The sequence below is a fragment of the Haliaeetus leucocephalus genome, unplaced genomic scaffold, assembly GCF_000737465.1.
Source record: "Haliaeetus leucocephalus isolate CR32 unplaced genomic scaffold, Haliaeetus_leucocephalus-4.0 Scaffold295, whole genome shotgun sequence".
Classification (NCBI taxonomy): domain Eukaryota; kingdom Metazoa; phylum Chordata; class Aves; order Accipitriformes; family Accipitridae; genus Haliaeetus; species Haliaeetus leucocephalus.
The window spans coordinates 4,731,780-4,750,969 of NW_010972731.1; the positions used below are offsets into that span (position 1 = coordinate 4,731,780).

General features: G+C 40.7%; 1 protein-coding gene across 1 annotated transcript in view; it reads right to left on the reverse strand.

Annotated features, from left to right (window-relative positions):
* The window catches only part of MAD1L1 (MAD1 mitotic arrest deficient-like 1 (yeast)), a 376,265-nt gene that overhangs the window by 229,968 nt on the left and 127,107 nt on the right, over nucleotides 1–19,190 (reverse strand). The gene's annotated exons all lie outside the window — the stretch shown is intronic.

Below are 19,190 nucleotides of genomic sequence, written 5' to 3' on the forward strand. Positions count from 1 at the left end.
CACACTGGCACACTAATGGGTTTTCTGACAAGGCAAACACTAATATTAGATACTGCTCTTATTAGCTCAGATCAGAGAGTGTGCTGTTAAACCCTGTAGGTACCACACTCTGTAGAGGTTGCTCTCTATTTCACAAATCATATGTAATTGCCTCTTTAATATCAGCCACTGAATTGAGTTGAACACCATCATTCTTCTCTAAATTCAACATTTGTGCACTTCAAATATATATATCTCATACTTAAAGAATACGTTTTAACGTAAAAATATTTCAAAAGCTTAGAATTGAAGTTATTAGACAATTTAACCCACTGATACAAACAGCAAAGAGAAAAGCAAAGCCATGCTCCAAAGAGCAATTTCTTTTTCACTAGCCATATGAAGAAACAGGGGGTCTCTGAAGTGGTTTTAAACTCTGATGTTTGAATGTATGGTATGCAATTGATATGGCTGTTACTTGTAACACCACAGGAGCACGTTACAAATAACTTTGTGTTATTTATAAGCATTGTGTTGTTTTGCACACCAGCGCAGCGCGAGAGGCACGGCATCCCACAGCAAATGCCAACTGTGAGGAAAGTTTTTCTGTCATGCTTGCACAAACTTGGGCACACGCTAGCCTAAGTTTGCTAGCAATTGCTGAAGGCTGGCAGAAACCACGGCACTGGGAACGGGCACACGCCTGTGCGGGCATCGCAAGTGCGGGGCTCAGCAAGTGCAAATAGGCGAGAACCTCACAGGGGTGGTGGGAGACGGGAAACAAATACGAGCTGGGCTTACTTCTGCATTCAACGTTAAGAAAATTCACGTGGTCTCTACTGTTTCTGTTACCAGAACATTTTAAACAGCCACGAGGCTGCTGACCAAGAAAAGACAGCCTGTCTGTGCTGGATGGTTAAAGCAATCACGAGGCACTTGCTCAGTGTGGACCTGGAGCTCTCTGAAAGGGGAGGACAGTTACTCATCACTAATGCTTACTTCCACACTGCTCTCCTACTAAGCTCACTAACGGTCCGGCATGCTAATGGATATTCAGGAAATTTTCTTTTTCTTTTTCCTTTCTTCTCATCTACAGTCTTACCTGCTATGTTAGAACTGATTTAATTACTGCTAAATCATCTCCAACAATGTACACCAAGTCTACCCTTGAATTTCTTCAAGAGGTGTGTTTTTATCCCTTAGTTTCTCCTGCTTTTTCACTTATTGTGGGAATAGTTAAACTGCATTTCTCCAATTTGCTTTTTAAATTGAAAAGATTACTGTCAAGAGGTGCAAGTTTCATATTTCCTGCCACTTACAGGTGACATTAGTCTCTTCCTTGTTCATACCTACTGAAACAATGCTGTCTCCTGGCACATCAACTTTAAAAAAGTAAATGCAATTTAAGTTTTCACCATGCAGCTCACAAAGAAAGGTATCTGCACGTTATAATTGATTCCTCTTCTGATCTCACCGGTTAACAAAAATAATTGAATTTGGTACCCTTTTTAACACATTCACGTATCCCTTTACAGTTCCAAGTTGAACATACTCCCTGCTTTTGTCCTTGGTCTCATTTTCAAAAACTTTTATCTTTAGTTCGCCAATCTAGCACAAGCAAGAGACTCTCCAGTCTGGGGAAAACTGGAGCAGACACAATTAAGACAGGAGAGAAGCAGAAGGAAAAATGCAGTATAATATATGCAAAAGCAGATGTCTTATGAGGACACTATTATAAGTAACTTGTTCATGGAACTCTTCCACTTCGCAGTATAGAAGTATAGGACTACCTTTAGGTTTTTATGCTGCACTTTTAAGCAGTCAATCTTAAAAGCAGCCTATTATGGAAGTTCAGCATCACCACCTCCATTTCCAGAAGGGGAAACCAATGCCCCACAAGATGAAGTGGTTGTGGTCATTACAAGCTTAGGTGAACTGGGCTAAAACACAGACCTCTTTCAAGTCTCTGTCTGGGGATCTTCCCAGTGATTATGTCATTCTTATCAAAACAACAACAACAAAAATGTGTTTATCAACTATGCACCAGCTCTGTTTAGGAAAGGATTACCACTATTGTGCAGCCACTTCTAAGATGCTGCCTTTCCTGACGTCACACCAGAGAAAGGCAAAACCAGAAAAAAACAGTAAAGGAAAGTAGAGATGTTAACAAGTACGAACATTCCCAAAGTGTTCCTGTTACACATGCTCCAAATTCTTGACATGCCGAAGTCATGAAAGATGGAGGGAAGTCTAATTCCTTTCTAACTATTTCTGCAGAAGAAATGATCAGTACCTACCAGAATCAACCAAAATATGGCTTTGAATTTTAGGAATAAAAGAGGAAATATGAAGGTGCTGCTTTGTGACACTGCAAGATCTCCCTCTGGAGATGAAAATCAACAGTTTCACCTCTAGCCACTGATACTTTGTCCTGTCCCTTGTATGAGCAAAGGAACTCACACCATTCACAAGCAAAAAGTTTCTCACTTTCTTCTAGAGTTAGCTTTCTGCTGATTTAGCTTCAGAAACTTCATTTTCAAACCAGTTCTGCACAAAGAAAATGACTGAAGCATTTAGTTTGGGAAGGGGAGAAGGGAAGAGGGTCCATCCCTTTCACAGCGACATGTTGGATAGGCTTAGCTGTGCTGTGACACAGACCACTCGTTAAGTGAAAAAGCACAAGTTTTAGGTCACAAACCCAGAAATTACTTCCAGCAGCACAAAGCCAAAGAGTTCCCTGTAATCTGCACTTCACACATAGGCAAGGAAAGAAGCCACTCCTGATCTCACAGCCATAAAAAAGCCATCCTTCAGCAAAACTGAACAGAGCTACATTTGCAGACTAACTCGTCAAGCTGCTGAATTTATTTATATGCAGCAACAGAACCATGTAAGGATCAAATAAAATTAATTCTGTCTAATAACAAATTAATTGTCCATGCCAACCTCTAATGTCTCCATCATCAAATGAATTTCCATGTTATTTACCCACCACAACTTCCCACGGGGAAGGAGAAAGACAGCTGCTTAGATTAAAGAACGAAACAGAAGAGCCTCCTAGACAAAGGATCTTTTCATTTTCTAAATGATTGCTCTACTCCAAAACGTCTTATGAGAAATAATAGATTTTTTTTTTTTTTTAATTCTTTTAACAAAACCAAGATGCAAACTGCCGGATTTGATGCTGCTATTTCATTGTCTCAGAACTGAATGCAACAACTTCTAGTGGTAAGGAGAGATAGGCTCATGTAGAAATAATGTTCCCATTACAAGAAAAATAAACTGTCAACAGACCTAAGAAAGTGGATTTTTCTCATTTTATATTCTTTGAGGCATGGATCACTGTAGCCCTCACCTTATTTATTGACAACAGGAACATTTTTAAAAGGCGCATAAGATGACAACAACAAAACCCACTTTACGGTAAAACTAGGCTATAAATTCTTTCAAAAGACCAGAAAAGTGACACATGCTGCCAAATCCCCACTGCTCTTATTTTATAATCTTATTTTAATGCCTCTAAAGCATCCAAAATCACCCAGTTTGACCACACCAAAGAATACCTCTCAAAATCATCATCTAATGGACGAGTTCCTCTGGGAAATAAAAGAAAGCTTTCTCTAACAGCAATGTCAATGCTCCATCCCGCTTAAGCTACTTCTATGCCTGAGGACTGCCTAAGCTTAGGGAACCAGCTCATAACAAGGAGCTGATCCATTTAATCCTAGGGAAGTCCTGGGAAGAGAAAGGCAAAAGGGGAGAAGACAGCCATTGCAGAAGACTTGGAGAAACTGAGGTCTTTGACCTGATCAGTCCAACAACTCACTATTTTTGGTCAGGGAAGCAGTAGTAAAAGATAGAAGAGACCTCTTGCTTAGTCAGAAGTCAAAGTGCTTTGTCACACAACATACAATGCTTATTTGAATGGGGTTTTAAAAGAGTATTACTTGCAAAGTTGTCATGGGATAGTAACATCTTTCAGTTGTATTGCGGTATCTTCACTACAGAGCCAACAGCAGGACTGTATACTGTGTTTGAACTTGCCAGGCTTCCAGTGGTCAAGGGTTCCCTAGATTACAGAGTGGTCCTACCAAAATTCGGACCCGAACATCCCTGCAGCCACAGAGGAGAGCAAAAACTTGTGCACAGCAAAACTATGGGGCATGACCTGGAAGAAATCTTACAAAAACGAGCACGATCTATCAAACAGGGATTTAATTTATCCGAGCTGCAATGTTTTTCTACACAGAGAAGATGAAGAGCAACAGATTCACTCTTCCAAAGCAGAAACAAAACAACTTTTAGTTAAGAAATAAAGCAGATGGCCCATGTAGATTAAAGAGTAGGTACACCGCAATGCAACAGCACACTGCTGCGCACAAATCCCACAGTAATTACAGCAGCAGCGTTATTTCACTAATGATGCTGTGCCTGTGAACTGGGACAAATTAACACAAAGACACACATGCCGGTGACTTGCAGCCCAAGGGAAGGCAAGTATGATGGAGAGACAGACATTTAAGGGAATCACAGCAGATTAAATGCTGCAAGGTACATGCAAACAATATGCAGCCCCAACAAAAAAGGAATATGGGAAAGGAAGTGTTCCTCATCTGTCCTAGATTTGTATGAAAATTGATGTTCTCCCTAGAGGCTGTACAACAGATCTTCCTCATCCCACTTGTATTTCAGCATCTTTACTGTTAGTCCACTTTCCTCTAACTTCTGTAGAGGCTGGAGATCAGAATCACTGTCACTGGGATGTGTCCTCAGTCAGGCTAAACCAGCATTACCTGGCCCATGGGTTACTTTGGTCCAAGTGTGAACTTCCATAAAGCAAAACCATGTCAAACTATATCATCTGCATTGACATTTCACTTCCAAACATCATGAACTACCAGAGCAGTTAGTCTGGGACGTTATATCTAATGAACACTGCACAATTTTCCCCACTGAAGAGCAGAGCAGCATTGTGCCGTACAGGAGGACCTCAGGGTTGTCCAGCACACTACCAGCCACTGAGTGATCCAGCTCACACACTCACTGCTCTGCACTCACATCCACAAAAAGCAACAGTGCAGCCTGGGCTCTGCTTTACACCTTTAGCAAGGCCAGTGTGCTCCAGTTCAAAGTATTACTGAATTCAAGCCAGAGAGCAGGGTGTGAGAATGTGAGCCCAATTTAGGGAAAAAACAAGAAAAAGCCATTTGAGACAAAACCATGGATCCCCACTCAAACCAGTCCCTGATTCAAGTAGTATGACACAACCTACCTCATATCTGAAAAGGTATGGCAGCTAATATCCCATGGCAATGATTTCAGGCTGTTTAGCCTGTCGGCAGTGGGTCGTTTTCTCAGATCTCTGGGGATAGAGGTGCAGTTTGTAATGTGGCTTATTGGATGTTATTGATGCTGACTACTTCTGGGCTTCAAGATTTGGCAGGCGGTAAGACTTCTCCTGGTCTGGACCAGTGGAGAGCAATTCAATATTATTTTGTACTTTGGATGATTCTAACCTAATGAAGGTCCTATTCTTTTTTATAACTCCTCATGCAAATGTTAATTTTTAATAAACTTTGCCCAAGTAGGATTTAAAGCTTATCTCAAAAGACATATTTAGAGCAGTGCCATGGTGAAGTAATTCTGGGAAAAAAAATACGTACAGCTGAAAATAGGATATTTCTGCATGCTTGCTTCAAAGTCTACCAGGAGTTTTCTGCACAGACTGACTTGTGATCAGCCTAGCTGTTGTGCAGGACTGGAATTATTAATTAACAGTCAAAACCTGTGCCCCTCAGGCATGCCACAGATGAACTTCATTGTCACCACCAGTTCTGCATTTTGCATCAGTGACGCAGGAAGGCTGGAGGTAGTAGAGAGGGTGGGAAGAGCAGACAGATTTTGTTTAAACTTCACAGGGCTGGAAAGGTTAATCTGATGCTAACAGGCAGCATGTTGACTGAACAAGAGGCTTTAGTATCATCAGTCTTTCTCTGATGATGGGCATGGGAGCTGCTCTGATGAAAAACATGTGGAGGCTGCAACATCTTGTAGGCTAGCATGGGCCATGCTGCCAAATAAACAGGAAAGAAGAATGCTGTGCTTGGCTAGGATCCGACTAAAGAGGCCTTTAAAAAGTTGCTGTTGCTGAGGCACAACATAGGGTTTGTTACATATCTGTGCTCAAGACCTTATAATTAATTCAAAATAATTAAGCTTAATTACATGAATGGCAGAAAGACTTCTATGTATCGTTTTCGAAACCTGTTGAACAGTCCCTTCAAATCTATAACCCCTGCAGCCTTGTGTTTTATTCCATCAGAAGTTAATTATGGAAGAGAGAGTTTCAAAATGTATTAAGAGCTATCACATATCTAGGGGTCATTTGCACTGCAGACAAGAAAACACATTAATGGGAAAGGTGCTGTGAGCATCTGAGGTTCCTTTGCAACATTCGTGGATGCAAGGACAGAACTTATGACCTCTCTTTTCTATCATCAGAACCATTCAGAAAGCTAACACACAGAAAACAGTGCCTTATTGAATCAGACCTCTTTAGTGCTTTCATTTACTAGGTTTTCATATTTTTTTATATATGTTTATAAGACTGAGTGCTGTGCATCACTTCTCCCCCCACAATACTACTATTGTCAGCAATTGCATTTAACCAATACATAGATAGAAGTGTCCATGAGGGAAGAAAAAACGGCTGGAGAGATCTCTCAAGCATCAGGATTTACCTTGTATTTCACAGCTTTCTTAGCACGTCTCATCAGGAAATGAATCCTTTGAGTTCGGAAAAATCATCTTTTCCTGTACATAGGTCATCAACAGATGGTAGCATTTAGAAAAAAAATGCTGCTTCTGAAATATTCACGTTGTTTACTGCTCTAGGTTGCTCCTTTGCTTCCTATCGTGACGGACACCCACAAATTAAAAACAAAAATCTAACTTCGGTATTAGGAGCCTTGCCATTCTGCCTGGTTTGCTCTACTTAAGTTCCAGAAATCAAACTAACATGAAATTTTAATTTAAAAAAGCAAATGTACTGAGAGAAAATTTTTTCCTCATTATTTGAAACTCTTCTTGTCACCTGTATCTGTAAAATCACCTTCTGTTCCCAATATCCACATACATCACCAAGAACCAAAAAGTCTGAAGGAAAGGAAGCAGAATGAAGGCCCTGTGACCCACAAATCAGACATATACCTGCGGTGGACAATTTTGGCTCTCAAAAAAGGTTTATGTTCTCCTCCCAGTGGCAAAGCAACTGTTGCCTTGCTACTAAATATCCCACAGAGATCCTTGTATTTTCAGGTCCCAGAAAAGGGTTATTGCAGAAAGTAGCAAAATATGCATGCAATACCTAAAAAAATGAAAAATACTTTTTCTTCTCAATTCTTTCCTAGTAAATTGCATTGTCTGTGGAAAAATGTTCAACCTTAACTATTAATCACCACTGAAAATACATGTTTTCTCAAGCACATGTAAGCTATTTAACAACTGCCCCTTTTTGGCTGAAGTGGTGTTGATTGGGTTTCTAATATTTCTCACTCACTTTTTGCACATTTTTACTTTTTAATTGGAGTAAAATCTCTCAGATGCATTATAGAAAAGTGCCAATAGACTGAAGAAAAATTAAACTTCACTTTAAAAAAAATTAAAGCTCCACTAGACATGACTGAAGTCTAAGCCTTTGTATGAGCTTAGGCCTCAGGATTGAGGAAAGAATGAATGCTTATAAACACCTAAAAAAAAGTTTGCTGTTTTTGTCACACTGTCAGGTTTGAAGATTTCCCGCCTTCTTACATCTGTAGCAGATCACACTGCAGCGGCACGTCCTTTTGACATCTCTCCACAGCACCCATCCACTGTGACAGTCCACAGGCTGCAGCAGGTGGAGAATGTGAAAGACACAGGAAGGAACAACGGAGATATTTAACAGAAATACCTATAAGGGATGTGTCTCCAAAGGCTGAGAGTTCACTCCTTTTTGAAAAACAGCAACTTTTAAGATTTCTAGGAGTGGTTACTGCAAATGTTTTGAAAGTCTTGGCCAAAGGCCAAAATTTCGCCCCTACTCTCTCCTCTTTGCAGCCACCCAGAAAATTACTTTGATTTGTTCAAGCACCATCCATCCCAATCAACTACAGCAGAGCTGATGTCCTAATCCCTGCTTGGAGAGCACTTCTGCACTGTGTGACCTTACAAATTTGGGGGTGACTAGACTCAACTCCAGTCTTGGTGATTGGACCTACCCCCAAGGGGCTATCACACTGCTCTCTTCCTAGCAGTAGCTCCAAACTGCATTATTTAGTAAGACAGAGTGTACCGCATGATGTGGCTCCAATACGGTCTCAAAATAGACCAACTGTTTTGACTGAATAAAAAGACCATTTGTCAGACAGCAATAAAGGTCTGGATTTCTTTCTACAACAATGTAACACAGGAAAAAATTTTCCTTTGAGCATGTAGCAAGATACAATTGAAGAATTCCACGTGATACACAAAACAAAAACCTCCCTCATACAAAGTACAACATAGATGAAATGGAAAAAAAGTGCCTATGTTATCTATAGACACACACACTTATATCACTGTTAGGAAAAGCTTGAGAGTACTTTTCTGCTTTTGTTAAGTGTTTCCGTATTTGCCCAAAACCAATATTGCACACACAGAAATCAGGAGTCCTACCACTTGTGCAAGAGAGATGAATTTTACAAATTAAAATACTATTTTTTTTAAGCATCGGTTCTCATTTCCATTTGTCAGAGCTCCTGAAAACAGCATTGTGTTGGCCCTGCCAGGGACAGACAGCCCAGGCAGGGACTATACAAGTTATCTGCTCCATGTGTGGCTCCTTTCCTTTCAACTTCCACACATTCATCTCCCTTCTTCAATAAATTTTGAGTGCTCAGTGTCTCTTCCGCTGGCAACCATATCACATTCCCCCAGCCACACTTAGCAATAGGATTTAGTCAGCAGAGATACTGAAACAATATTGGTTTCCTCCACTATGAGGAACCAAGTACATGTTACTCTCTGAATTATTCAGACCTCCACAGGCCTGGGTAACAAGCCTTTAGCAACATCTAGACGCCAGGGACAACATTCTCCCTGGTGTAGCTCAGATGATGTTAGCAGAACCACAACAGGGAGAAATTCAGCCTTAGGCTTATTGCACGGCAGCATTTCATCTTGGTCAGGCCCACCAGGCTCGTTAACGAGAGGATCTGGAATATCAAGTACAAGAAAAAACCTCAAACACCAAAATCCCAGGGCATCTCTCGCCTGACATCCCTTTCACAGCATCTGTTTAGAAAGCTGTGCTACGAAATTGTAAGCATGCTGGGGATCACTCTTGACTTTTCAGTGTGGGTGACCTTCTCCCCCTGCCCGCCCCCAAGTAAGTCTCCTAAACGTATTTCCCTCTCCCTCATCTTTAACTCTTTCTCAAAAGGTCACATTGATTTTCAAGGCCAAAGAACAGCCACCTGACATCTTAGAGTAAGACCATCATGTTTTCCACTAGGAAAACCACAAAAGACTAAAGTGAAGAAAAAGACTAATGCCAAATAGATGTTTCACAAAGGTCACATGAAACACAGGGATTCTGGCCTCAATGGCAGCCCAGGGTAAGAGCATGTCTTATTTTGCTAAGCTAGTCACTTCGTATTTCACTTGCGCATTGGGGAACAAAAAGCCGCAGGAAACAAATCTGTCTTTGACTGCCCTTGGTCCTTAGAAGCTTAATTATCTTCAGTACCCTCAAACTATCTGGACTGCCTTCAGCAGCTAAAAAAACTCTTTACCTATGCTCAATGATACAGATGGGTTTGATAGTTTTGTTTAAAAACGCAGACAGCAAGGCTTCTCATTTTCCTAAAGCATTAAACTCCCTCTTGAAACGTAAACTGGGATCAATTTTATTTCATCTGTTATGTAGTAGTTTTAATAAAGTGTTAAAATGGAAGATACTGAAAAATTACACAAGAAAATAATCCTCTGAAATAATGTGAAAATGGAATGGGCAAATAATAATGCAACTGGAGCAGAAAACTATTACATCCACTCTCTGTTTGCTTACATGCTGAGCACCTACGCTGCTTAATCTTTCCAAGGGAAGGCAACAGTAGATGCCAGTCCACACCACAATCTCTGCTCCCAGGTTTGTACTCCTAGTAAAACTACTCAGTACTTCTGCAGAAAAGAAGTTTCCTCTTTAGAACAAGGCAGACAAAAAAAAAATACTTAAATGTCTATTTATAAAACTGCTTATGTAAAGATACTATAGTGAATGAAGTATTAAATTATGCAGTGCGAGATGTAATAGAGTGAATTATATTCAGTAAGATCACACACTACTGAAAATATGCAAAAAGCAGTGCTGCTGACTGCTATACTGCTGCTTCCAAGCTACACACACACACACACACACGTATATATATTGCTCATCTCATTATTTTCCACTGTTTCCATGTGTGATAACATGCCCAATGCTGACACTTCTCCCATTCTCCCTGGCAGACCCTACATTAGCATGTAAATAGCTGGCAGATAGGAGGAAATGAAAGCAAGGAAGAGCTCTTTAATTAACTTTAATCCTCTGAAAATCCATACAGCAATCTGTTCTGACAGTTTTCTACACGGGATCTTCTTAGGAGGTCCCTAAGTGCTGCCTGCAGATCACTGCCAGGCTAGAACGAGGAGAAAGAATGAACAAACCAATTTTGGAGACAATATTTAGACATTTTTCTGCTATTAAATGATGACTGGTGACTGCCATCTGGCATTATCAGAGCTGTCATTAGTCCGACTCTGGATGGGAAACAAAGAGATGCCATAAGCAAGACGATAGCGCACTTCACACCCATCTGACAGCCAGTCCCCCACGCCTGGGGTAAGAATGCCAGAGCTCACACACACACACACACTCAGATACACATATACACATCCAGCAGCCTCCTCCTCTAGTTTCCAGTACTATACATGCTATACGTCTATGCCCTCTGGCCCACATTTTCTCAGCCTGTAGTAAACACAAAATCCTCAAGGTTGAAGAGCAAAGCAATTTTGTTGTTAGAAAACCTGATGAAACAGCTCTAGAGTAGTGCGCAGTCCTTCAAATCTTGAACGGCAAAAAGGCTGGCAGACTACAAAGGAGTAAGCTGAAATCATTCCTCAATGACTTACATTTTCCAAATGTGACAAGTGTTATTCATAACCCTCTATTACAGGAAATCTCAAACAGGTTTTGGTAGGGGAAAAAAATTTAAGGATAAATGGAAGGAGATGCAGTGCCACAGTCTTTGGCAACACAAGATTGTCAAATAACTCTTACCTAGCAGGTTAGATTTAGCTCTGGAAGTGGTATCCTGCTGGTTGATGGGAGCCAGTACAAATCTCACAGAAAGGTCACTGGTTCCAGCCGTGCCGTGGAGTGACCACTTTGAGGCCACTTACAGCTCAGAGAGCTGACCTGTAAAATTCCCCAAAGAGCTGAACAAAAATTGAGTTCTCTGCAGGGTGACTGGGAGCAGCTTAAGAGTATGTGCCAGCCAGAAATGCAAGGAGTCAGCTCTCAGACTCCTCGGTTTCTTCAGAGCTGAAGGAGGGAACAGCAGAACTCCTGAGCGTCCAACAGGTAAACTGGGGAAAGCCCTGGCTATAGCACAAAGCCACCTGCATGAAAAACTTGGAGCGCAGCAGGGGAATGAAATTAGCAGCCTTCTCCCTTGCTAAGACTTCAAAACCAATGCAAGATAAACAGGCAGTGATGCAAAGGTAAGAACCCTGAAAATCTACCTGAAGAGGTGATACAAAAGGCAAATAAGGCTGAAAAAAAAGGACAAAGTAGAAGTGATGCATCTTTAAGGCAAATCTCCAGTTTTTATAATGCAGGAATAGGACTGCTAAGTCCAGCTCAGAGACCAAAGATCTATCAAGAGGGTCAAAGGTATAAATTTCTACCTGCCACACCCAGGTTCCCCCCATCATTTTCAGCCTAGACTTCCACAATATTTACAGAGCTGTTTTAACAAACATAAATTAAGATAATGCAAAAGATAAATACAAAACCATGTCTTGCTACGTCTGCTATTCCCAGAGGATTCAAAGAATAAAGACAGAGGAATAAGCAAAAGGTGCCTAGATCACAGACATACCATTAAGCAAAGAAAATTTGTTATACAGCACCAGCCTATAACTATCTACAGACCCGCTTCCCCAAGCCCATCAGCTAGTTCTCCCGTTCCGATAATTTCATGTTGTCCTACCAGTTGAACCCCACTACATATAAAGACCATATGTCATCACAATCCCCCCTCCTAATTTTTTTAATGCTGTAACATCAAAAGCAAACATTTCACTTTAATCATACCAGATTCCAATGCTAGAAGATACAGAAAATATCCAGCATGGCAACCTCAAAAACTTGGTGACTGATAATGCTCAGAAGAATGCATGCTTTTATGAATATGTAAGCATGAATTTCAATAAAATGACCTTTAACACAACAGATTCCAGCTGAAGTAAGAAGGAAATCTCTACTGACACATAAATTACTAAAGATGAAGGTGTTCCTTCTAAGATTTACCTTACACAGAATAGTCCTTATACATACTGATCACTAATCCTCTTTAAACTATGCACTAGTTCCCGCAGCTTTGAGAAGTCATGTTCTAATCTGATCTAAATTTTCCAGTAGAGAGAAACACCATAAAAAGTGCACTTAACAGCTATAGAGACAAATAAAAGATGAAATTGGAATAAGTTCATAAAAACATTATAATCACATCCACGATTAGTTAAAAGATTGCACTTTGGCCACCTGGTAAGAATACCTGGCACTGATAATATCTGAACTATGGCCTCTCAGCTTATGTGTCACAGTATCTGATTGCTTCATTTTAAATAGGTATGCAACCACCAACCAGACAGTTTCATTAATAAAATAAAATAAAATAATTTTTTAAAAAGGGGAAGGGAAAAAATCCACAAAGTAATACCCCAGAAAAGGCGTAACAGATTTGAAATCTCAATCTGATCATAGACAACAAGACTACATAGCTCTATATAGTGCTCACAGGTGCACATTTCAGCAGACTGATTCATCCTCACTCATACAGGGAGAAGACAATGAACATTTCAGAAATTGCTAGTTGCAATACATGAACTTGCAAGTGTATCTCAAATCTTTATCAAAATTTGAAAGAAAATAAACCTACAGATCTCCATAGTTGTTTTTGTCTTTTTTTACATTACCAGTTTCATAAAGATGAAAATAAAGACAAACATCAAAACACAGAAAGTCGTGATGCTTGCATAAAGTGAGGAAAGGTCATGTAAATGTAAAACATAATGGAGAATTTCAAGTAAGTAAAAGCCACAGCAATAATAATAATTTACATTTTAAAGGCAGACAAATTTCAACACAACGAAAACTTAAAACCCTAAAACAAACTGAGACGGACAGCTGTATATACAGGGCAATTCTTTGAATCTATCAGAAGTCAAAGCACAAGTGACTGAAGCTGCACTCGGACCCTGACCCAGCAAAGATACAGGCTCTGAAAAGAACGAACAGGTCTTCTGCTGTATTTTGACAAGAGAACTGTGATATTTTAACCAGAGGACTGTGACAGAGGTAACTAAATGCTTCAAGTTAAACTCCACTAAGTAGAAGATATAATAAACTCAAAGCTAGATATTCACCCAAGACCAAAATAACAAAAGTGTTAACAGACAAAAGGAGTAAAATGATTTATCTTTAAAAATGGCTATTGTATTAGAGATACTAGACAGCAGACATCCTCCTATCTGTTTTGAAAGAGGAGATAACGTTGTTCTGGGAAATTAGAGTCATTGGCAAGGAAGTTTCACCCGAACATTAAGAAAATTAGTTGAGAAGGTAAAGAATTACAAAGCGCCTTTTTTAGATGAGTGTAATAAGATAAAATAGAGATAGATAAGCATAAGCTTTTGTTAAAGTAATTTAAACTTAACTAGTTAACATAACAATTCTTTGAAAGAACTCACAAGAGAACGAACTAGTGAATGCAGGGTTTTGAAAGTCTATATAAATGACCAGGCATCCCTCAGTTTTAATCATTATGTGAGAGTCAAATATCTCTTGGTAAAAGCTGGCTAATGGAGGAGCACACTATTCTGCCTTGCCATGGAAAGCAATTAGTGGCAGGCTGCACTAGGGATTACAGCTAGAAGTTTCATTCAGTATACTTATTAGTGTAGAAAACAGGGGCAAATAGCAAGATGTGTGCTAACAACATAAAATATTAATGTTAGCAGAGTCTAGAGACAAGGGTGAGGCATGCTGGAGCACCTAAAAAAAATTAGTAATGAAGGAAGAGCAAACGCTGATAAGCAGACCGAGCACACACAAATGCAAGTTAATGCAAAGTGGAAGGAAAAAAATATTAGATTTCACACAGCGTACATAGAAGCAGCTTTTAAACCGCAATCTCCTAGGTATTTGATTTGGAGACCCTTTGGAGCTATGACATCCCTACGCACATGCCAGCCAGACGTGGCCTGCAGAGAGGAAGGAAAGGACTCCAGCCTGTGCCTATAAACCAGGCCACAACCTCCACAAACAAAACCACTTCAGCAACAGGGCTCCAGGAGAAAATCAGAACCTTGTACTATGGCAGGTTCACCAAAACAATACTAGATGTTTCCAGGATATGATAAGAGTCGGCAGATGCAGAAAATCAGTGAAATGCTGATGCTAACACAGTGGAGCAGGCAGTGTCAGGGAATACATATGCACATGCTACAGCCAAGGACTTGCTATCTGAAGGAAGGTCATTGTCATACGCAGGTAAGGCACAGAAAACTGCAGTCTGCACTGTGCGACAAATATTCTCAGTAAGAGATGCAATAAAGATCTAACAGCTCTTCCACAGAACTCCTGTTTGACTTAGGCTCAGGTCTTCAGCTGTTTCATCTGAGCATCTCAGTTCCCCATCCTCTTTTATAACTGAGATAACGGTGCTTCTTTATCTCACAGGAATGACAGAAGGAAAAATGCAACTCTAAACATCAAGTACTCCTAAAATATGAGTGACAGTGTCATTCAGGTTCCCAAAATAGACAGTATTTAACGTTCATTAGTTGTTAACAGCTCTCATAAGTCTACTACGCATTGATATTCAGATATTTATAACGCATTTAACTCCAGACCAAGTCCCAAGACAAAAAAGAGAAAGGACAGCCAATGTAACAAGAAGATTCTTCCCCCTAGAGTTTCTTATCACTACTTCTTGGGGGAAAAATTTGCACAGAAGAAGAACCCATTGGTCTGGATGAATAAACCTTGTAAGTCCCAAAGCTCTCCCTGGGGAGAGCAGCAATCTTGCTTGTTACATCTTAACAATGCAGTAAAATGAGAAGATACCATTTTTCTTAAGTTGTACTTGTATGAAGAATGTGAACTCTCTAATTTACATTTAATTTTATTAGCCTTCCTTTTAGCATATTAAAATGTAATTACATTTTAAAATCAAACTTTTGATGCAGATTGCTGGGCATCCATTCATTCACATGGAGGCATAACCACAATCCACGCGCAGAACCACAGCAGAGGAGGAACAGCTTGCAGGTTCTGTCAGCTGAAAAGCGTCCAAAATACAGCCAATTCTCCATAAAGCAAGCAAAGTATGACCCCATGCCTACTGGCCTGGGGTCAGCAATAAGTCCTTTTTCTGCTGTTATTGCTAATTCAACTGGAAATGCGTACTTTGATGTTTTGGCTGCAGTTAAGAGATCCAGTTCGTTCAGTGGAGCAGTTTGGCATTAAAACTAAGCCCATGTAACTGCTGTCTAATGAGGGGCAACAATTCTACATCCTTGCTCCCTCTCCTTGAAGGAAAACTAATGACCTCTGCAGAGGGAGAAGTAATGAGTACATAAAGACTGACAAAGAAAATCCCAAACTCATCCTAGCTAAGTGAAATGTAAAAAGACCTCCTAAGAAAGTCAGGGTATTTTTGCTAGGAGACAGATTCAGAGGAGTCAGCTTTAGCTGGTCCCTTAGAGGGATCAAATCGTTCCTAATGTTAAGGAGCAAACTCCAACAGAGATCGTGACTCAAGACGCAAAGGATGCACCAAGAGCTGCAGCAGCAGGACCTTCGGAACCTCAGAACTCACTAATCCATGGCAGGGAGGAAAGTGAGGCAGGGAAGGTATGCACATTTAATTACTTCTGTCTGTATCTCTGGTTTACTTGTGTTATCTGAAGGAAAATATCAGATTTAGAACATATGTTTCACATCCTTCAGCTTGAATATGCCTCTAGAGAGTTAAACTATAAACCTGGCTATTATTTACAGCTGTTCAGCCTCCTATTTAGGATATTTTCAAGGGATTCAGCAGTTTTCTTTTTACTTCTCTTTTATGCAAGTAAAAAAGCCAATATTGGAATGCAAGGGCTACAAACATAGCCTCAGGTTAACACCACACATGACAAATTCATGTGCATAGATATTACATAAGAAACACGTTGGCTGGCATAAAAGGAGGGGGTGGGTTAAAAAGCTTGCTTGGGTTTTTTAATCATTTCTTTGGTAGAAAAGATTTCATTTAATGCCTTTAAAGTGTGACGAACACGCTCCATTACAAACAACTCACTGAGCTACCCGTGAACTGTACCTCTGTGACAGTTACACCACAGAAGGAAAGCACAGGGACGAGCAGAATCAGACACTCAACATCTCTTGGAGCTCACGTGTTCAAAGAAGAAATGGCCACTAAACTAAGTGATACTTTTCTGCTCAGGAGCAGAGAGGATTATTTAGAGGCATATGAAAGGAGTTCAGAAGGCAATCACCAGGGCTGTTCAGCAAAGCTGTGCCTGGATAGGACACTGAGGCAGAGCAGGAGGAATGTGCAGCTGCTGCTGCTGTTCCCAGGTGTTTAAGGAGGAGAAGTAATGGCTCTGAGAAAACTAATAGCTTTGTGGCTTCAAATGGGGAGGGGAAGGCGAAAAACAAACAGATGAGTTCTTTGGTATTTTGCTAGAAGCAAACAGAAGAGCTGAGATTTACTTAAAGGACCGGTAGAGTGAACTGAAGGTAGGAAAGAAACTGCTTCCAGGGAGACCCTCCAAGCACCACGGTGGCAGAGGTTACCCCCACCCCAGCCCTTGCGCAGGGGCTTTGGTCCGTGCAGGCTGAGCCCCTGCAGCCTCCTGTGTAGCATGGGTGAGAGGGGAGAAGGATGATGGTCACGGTTACAGCAGGTTAAAACAGGAATTGGGAGAGATGTCACTGGAGTAGGTATTGCCACTTGTTCATGTCCACTTCATGCAAAAGGTCAAAAATTCTCTTGCACGGTGTTTTTTATTTTTAAAAAACAACCGAGACTGGTTCACAAGCATTTTTTACCCCCAGCACCAAACTCTTACATATGCTATCTTAATAAACATCTTCACGTTGGAGAGGGATAAAAGGCATTTTGTTTTGATTTCATTATATTTCCTGAAATTGCTTTTTTTCTTTCTGCATTTTTTTCTTGCCATTCAGTTGCGGTGGCCCTCACAGAGGGATAATGCAATAACACTTCTGACAAGGTCAGCTTTCCAATAGCTTTGCAAATGGCATTTCCCAATGACAAAACAAGCACAGCTTTTTTTCTTTTGTAATTAATATAATAGAAATGTCAACCTGGAAAGTTGGTCTCCAAAGGTAGTATGTTATCAACAGAAAATTAATTTTTTAAAGCCAGAAAGTGTCTCCTTATCTGTAAAACTGAAAATACTATTTACATAGTAGAACTACTGTTGTAAGCGCAAAACCTAAAATTTCTGCAACTTATGTATGTGTCTGAAAAAACAACAACTGAGAAGAAGAGTTAAATTGCTTAAATTGCTAATTCAGACAGTAGATCATTTTGAGAACTTCACATTCATTTTGCAAATTCATTTTGCACATGCCCTGTAGAAGCACATGGCTCTATGCTGTGTGCACATAGTGAAAGAAACATTACTTCACATCCATCCTTATCTTTAATTTAATCATGTTTAATGCACAGAATTAGTCTTCCCAGCTACTCTCATCCATGAAAGCAATAACAACCAGCTGTTGGTCCTGGACCTACCTGTAACCTAGACATCTCCCATCTGAGGCCCAGAAGAAAGGGTGTGGGAGCAGGGACTCTTCCAACAGCTTCTCCCAGTGGAAGAAAGCCCCTGCTGCTCAGAGGAAGAAAGGGAGTAAGAGGATCTCCTCTCCCCAAAAGGGGAATGAGTTCTTGGCACTGTCTCACAGAGGGACATGGAGGCTTTGTCCCACAGAGCTTGAGCCCATGGGGCTTCGAGCACAACGGACCCCATCTACCTCAATCCAAACCTACGTGCTATACAGTCAGGTAGGTCAAAGCTCTACCTACGACCTGCTGCTTGTTGTAGTATGAACCTCTCCTTCAGATGCACACAAGGACAGTGAGCCCTGAGTCCTGTCATCCAATTCTTTCTATATTTAGTTTTTACAGCTCCTTACAGGCACTCAGGACAAGCAAACGTGAGCTTCAGAGTGCCGTAAGTGGTGTGGAGAAAACTGAACAGAGGAAGCCTCACTCACGTCTTGGGTGCAGCAAAGGGGCAGAGGAGAAGAGTATTCAGCTGCAGCAAAACAACAGATCTTGCAGTTACAGCATGGGCTGTCACAGCAAATTAGCAGAATGCAATTTTTTCTGTGAAAAATATTTGCCACCGATGTCAAACCCAGCCCTCCAGGTGTTTGCAGCTCCTTCGCACAAGATCAGCACAAACCTTCTCAAACACTTGCGGAAAAGTGATCAGTTTAAAAATGCTCCCCCCTTCAATTACTTTCACTTCAACCACTTTGTCTCAATTCCTTACACACAGTCTTGTGGCACCCAAAATAACAGTGGCTAGAAGACCAAGTAGGCTGTAGTCTCCTATTCCCTCAGTGCTGCATATGGGAGCAAGTACCTGGGATGGTACGGCACTGGAGTAAGCACATTTCACTTCCTAAAGACCCAACACAGTGGCAAGCAAAGGGACACATTTGCTGGAATCCTTAGACAATCTTTTTTCTTCACTACCCAAGGAATCTAAGGAGATGTAGACACAACTGCAGACGGACATATTTAAACATTGCTCTAGCTCTGCTTCCCTATACTTAAAAAGCAGCTTGGACGCCCCGTAGGGTTGTAGGATCTTCCTACATA